The following is a 6,071-nucleotide window of genomic DNA, read 5'->3' on the forward strand; positions in this document are numbered from 1 at the left end:
ACACGTAAGGCGCAACTGGAAGGACGAGGAAGCTTACACACAGGCAGCTCCTCAACCCACTGAATTACAAAACAACCAAGAAGAGTTTCCAGACCTCGGCAGTCGTTAGCATAACAGGGACGAGCTACAAAAACTACAACTTGATGATATTTACCCACATATATTGATTTTTATTGTTTTGTACTTCACATACAAACAACTAAACAGATTAAACATTTTTTTCAAATTTTGAAACATAAAATAAGTTAATGCACATAAAATAATAATATATGCTGAAGATTTTAAATATTAGTATAAAACTTAGTGTATTTTTTGTAATCAAAATGAGCTAGATGAATATCAATTCCAGGCTTATTAGGTAGACGCTTAACTCTGTATAAAATATATCCAAAGATATATAGCTGCAATGAAAAATCAAAGACAGATAATGAAATTGGCAGCACAGGACTCGGTACTAAAACACTTTTATACCATCTAATTTTTTTCAATGTAGTATTTAAGGGTCATAAAGTGGTCACACTCACGTCCGTGACAATTTTAAGTCCAGCCACAGTTTACCCAAACTCGCTCTCTTGCTTCCAATTCAGTGTACCATAAGTGAAAGTAATAGGATTTTGACTAAGAAGTCATCATCTCTTTTCCATAGGCTTGTCCAGCTTTATAATTTTTCCTTCCCTCTCTATCACATTTTCTCTACTGCTCTCCAACTATTACAACCTATTATTGTCTTTAGAGAATAATTAGGGAAGAGTCCCCATCAGGAGTAATCACCAGATAGCTGTTTTTTTTTTTATTTTTTTTTTTTAAGTTGGGCGAACTTATAAGCTCTATTGATTGTGATATTACAGGTAAAGAGACCTTACCGTCAGACCGCCACCGCCCACCACTGCGCCGTGCAGAACGCATCATATCGTGCATAGCCGAACTGTTCGTGGGAAATTGTTATCTCTATCACTGTCGCTGTCGAAACGTGTCGTTTCTAGGTTAAATTTAAATTAATTTAACTGTCATAACCTAACCAAACTTGCTGATAATGAAAATTTTGAATGAAGGTTTACTAATAACAAAAATAGTTCTGTTCATATAATAAAATTATAAATGTCTCAAAATCAATTATATAATTTGTTAATTATAAAATTAAACTATCATAACCTAACCAAACCAACCAAACTTCCTGATAATGAAAAAAATCGAGTCAAAAAGTTAATGCCTCCGGTGGGTTTCGAACCGGCTACCTCCGTAATATCAGCCCGGTGCGCTATCCACTACACCTCTGAGACCTTCGGCTGTTCAACGTATCGTTGTGGTAATGGTGTTCGCTCGAGCAGTGGTGGGTGGTGGCGGTCTGTCGGCAAGGGTTAATTTACAGGTAAACTGTCCACCAACCACTCATTGAAAAATTCCAAAAAAATTAAAATTAGAACTTGGACTAGCAATGGACATGTTTTAATGCTCCTATACTAGTAAAAGTCAAAATGTGAGAGGAAACATCTAGTGGCTAGTGAACTCGATTTCAGGTACAATATTAACCAAACTTATTGGCCCATGAACCAGTTTTGGAAGATACTGTAGTCTAAAAAATTTAATGATTAGAACAATCTAATTATGTTAGGTATGGGACTATGCAAAACTAGAAAATCTTGAGCTATTTCAATTATATTATTCCATACTATGAATAAAAACATTGGTTTTATTGGATTACAAAATTAAAATAAAACAATACTTCAAGTTGTACCAAACTTAAGGAGAGTTAAAAACAAGGCAACACTATAAAAACGTTAAAAGGGAAGTATTTTTAAAAGATTCACGAAACAGATTGAGCTTATTTTTTGCTGATATTTATTATCAGTTTCACTGTTCTTTTGAAATGATGAAATGATTAAGATTTTTCTATGATGGAAGTAGAATAGTTTTGACAAAATATTTTACTTTTCAGTTAAGTATAAAATCTGAATTTAAATGGTTGTATTAAAATTAGTGAATGCACTTAAATCATCTATTATTTTAGTTCTGTAAGGAATTTCATGTGTACAGCAAAACTCTTTTATTTATGAACCGGTTTTGGTAATAGAGGTGTCAAACTAAAGGGAATTCTCTGTAGAAGTGACGGAACAATTTTTGTCATGCTCAGCTCAATGTGCTTTGCTTCATTGAACTTTACAGTTTCCATATATGATAAATATAAATCAACATTTAGTAAGTTTACCTATTCATTTCTTAAAAGAAATAGCTGTCTTCATAAAAATAACCTGTTTCTCTTATGTAACTTAAATATTTATTTTTTCTGTTTACCTTCAAATACAACGATGACTGATGAAATAGAATAGTTTATTTATTCACTTTCATTCAGAGAGTTAAGAGAGGGTGAAATCAGTTTATTTCATTATGTGATAGTATTTTATTTTCAGATATGGTGTGTTTAATATGTTCATAGATATTTTTACGTTGTTTTATATTTTTTATTTTGATTATCATAAAATGCCACCCAGAAGAAACAATCCAGTGTTTGCGAATCGGCGACGCATTAACAACAGAGATCGTATAAGAAGAAATCATGAGAGAGTATAGCTCTGAAGTTTTTGACATTTAAAAAGGTTTTGCGACCACACGATTTTAATATTGAATGAACAGATGCTGTCACAACAGACTATTTTTACTTAGGAAATAATACCGAGGTGTGTGCTTACTGTAATGTCAAACTGTTTATTTGTGAAACTAATAGAACCTCCCTGTGGTACTGTAATATAATGGAATTGTTATTATTGACACACCAAATTGTCATCATATTTTAGAGAACTCGATTGTTAGTCGTAACCAACATTACGTGGACAATATAAGAAGTTATATAGTGCTATGTCTTTCGCCTCATTTGGAGCAAATATTGCTCTTCCACCTGGACAAGGTCCTTACAGCTTCAGAAAACATGGTGCAGTTTACCATGAAATGAGTTCTTTAATGATGCAGATCCTGGTAGTATACCAGCGTTTTGCCAATTATATCATCATAGACAAAAAAAAATTAAATATAGACTGTTCAGCAGTGCTGCGATTAACATAGGTTATGGCGTCCACCGCTGGGAGCGCCGTGTAGTTACATAGCATGTTAGAATTGAGTGTTAAGAATTGAAGTGTTAGAACTTAACCAGGCACTATATGATTGTAACAACCCTTATTTACAGTCATAAACAAATAAGAGAACTTGAAGAAGAGCTACATGAAAATGGCGATGACATTTCTTATCTTGAGCTGATTTGAGGCGCTACAATCCTGCTCGTATTTCGGAGGTAGAAGAGGTTTTTTGTTGCATACAACGATGGTGCCATGGTGCACCACCGAGCAATCACAGTATTCAAGTTGGTTTACAAGAGAGGATGAGAGAATAGCTCAAATTGTTGAAGGAGTCGAAAAGCAGACACTGAGAAAGATACAAGGTATCTTCATGAACATAACAATTTCGTTAAAGAAATTAAAACGGCCATTGAGACTGTGCCAGATGGGAGATACAAGGTGGTGATCCAACCAGATCACGTGCCACAAGGACAACATCAAAGACTATGGAAAGGACTAAGGAAAGGACAAGAAAGAGACACTCTTGAAATCCCTCAGACTAATCCACAAAACAAAGCCTTTGGGTGATAAAAAAATTCTCATACACAGGTTTCTATGCATTCCACATGTTGTTCTGTTTAAACAGTTTTAATCTACTTCTACAATGCAGACAGCTTTTAAATCAGTTTATGGTGGATATATGTAAAATTGAAAGTGAACGTTTGAGATTTATGTCACTGAATCAATAAAAGATAATAGCAGAAAATTACATCTATTTGCAGGACGCAACAAGGAACGACGCTAATGTGAATCCAAATGATTTAGGGCAGTTGGTGATCCTACCCTAATAATTTGTTAACAGCCCCAGATATTAACATTAATACACACAGGACGCATTTTTCTAGGCCAATGTCCGAAACTAGACCACGAGGGAGACCGAGGAAACGCTGGACGGATGAAGTAAAGAAAGATATGACCAGGATGGAAGTTAATGAAGATACCGCAAGAGACAGGGCGACGTGGAGGCAGTGTGTTGGTGAGGCCAAGTTCCACTTGGGGTACAAATGGCCATGGGAGTAAGTAAGTAAGAGTAAATAAGTAATGTCCGAAACTATGGACGGCCAGCCAGACTTATTCACATCATCAACTGTCTAACTTTTTAGTTTAACTTTTAACCCCTCCTGGGAAGATATAGCTAATGAGTTGATGCAAGGGCAGAAAGCTGGAGACCGGTATGACATTATTGCCAAGGTCTTTGAAATGAAGGTAAAAAGATTGGTATCCCTGCTGACGAAAGGAAAGATATTTGGAGCTTTGCAAACAAATAAATTTGCACAATAGAGTAGCAGATACATAGCTTGCTGCACATTTAGCTGCAAAAATATTACTCTTTAATAAAATGGATGACATAATCAGTGCTGAAATTCAAAACTCATATAACAACAAAATATTGTTTGATGCTGTCATAAAACATGGTACACGGCGGTGTATACCACCGCAGCATGAAAGACGATCAGTGTACAAGGAAATATTCCCAAACTCTACTGGAAACTACACAGACCAATGGAAATAGATACGATTTGTACAGGTGCAGAGCACTACAAGACGGAGGATGTACTGCATCCGTTCAAGACTGCCGTGGTGAAGAAGATGTGATAGACAACAGCTGGGTTGTACCATACAATCCTCTGCTCTACTAAAAAATACTTCTTGTTCATGTAAATGTGGAATATATTGGTTCTGTGCAGGCTATCAAATACATTTGCAAGTATATTAACAATGGCAAAGATCAAGCAGTTTTTAATGTATGGCAAAATTATGATGTGAACATTGATACCGAGGATGAAGTGTTGAGTTTTAGAGCTGGACGATTTGTGAACATCAACGAAGCTGTATGGCGGATATTAGGATTTCCATTGCACGAAAGGTACCCTTCTGTAGCACACCTTGTTGCAGTGCATTTGCCAGGTGAGGTTCATAAGGTCCAAATTTCACAAAGTCCAATGGTTAAAATATTAATAAACAGAGCGTTTCACAAGGTCCAAAACTATGACATTCAAATAATCACCATTTCACAATGTCCAAATTTCACAAAGTCCAATGTTAAAATATCAAATAAACATAGCGTTTCACAAGGTCCAAATTTCACAAGGTCCAACGGTACAGTCTCGGCCAGAAGTCGCTGCAGAGGTTGCCTTGGTTCGGTATGTAGGCACTACACTACCTAGTGTTGTTGCCACGCTTCACAAAACATCATTGTGGGTCCGTAGATACGTTGTAAAGAGTGTAAAGTAGTGGTATTAACCCCATCCACAGCAAACCTGCAGACTAATCGATTTTCCATTTCCCTCATTTGATTTACACTAGAATGTCTCCTTAAAATGATCACATTTATTCCCTATTTAAATAGCATTAGTTTAACAAGTCCCGTACTTAGGTTTGCTGCAACAGGGAGTAATCAGTAGTTGAGCGCCGGCGGACGGTGCCTGCTATCTGACTGTGGCAACCCCTGTAGAGACTTCTGGCCCAGACTGTACCGTTGGACCTTGTGAAATTTGGACCTTGTGAAACGCTCTGTTTATTTGATTTTTTAACATTGGACTTTGTGAAATTTGGACATTCTGAAACGGTGATTATTTGAATGTTATAGTTTTGGACTTTATGAAATTTGGACCTTGTGAAACGCTCTGTTTATTTAATATTTTAACCGTTGGACTTTGTGAAATTTGGACTTTATGAAACGCTCCCCATTTGCCCAATGGAGAGCTTGATAACTTATCCGAAAAGAATTTCAAAGTGTTGCAACACCACCTCAGACAACATTGAAGGGATTCTTTTGGCTATGCCAAAGAGACCACTTGCAAGGACGGGGCTTTATGTTGAATTGCCCTGATATTACATGTGGAATGTCAAAACAAAAGAGTGGAAGCTTAGCTTGCAAGAAGGAAACGAGGATAATTGGCCAGGCATAAAATAAACAGATACGTTAGGTCCTATTTATACTGAACATATCAGCAACTTTGA

The sequence above is a fragment of the Macrosteles quadrilineatus genome, unplaced genomic scaffold (assembly GCF_028750875.1).
Source record: "Macrosteles quadrilineatus isolate MER2022 unplaced genomic scaffold, UCM_ALF_1.0 Scaffold_2__2_contigs__length_208266976, whole genome shotgun sequence".
Taxonomy (NCBI): Eukaryota; Metazoa; Arthropoda; class Insecta; order Hemiptera; family Cicadellidae; genus Macrosteles; species Macrosteles quadrilineatus.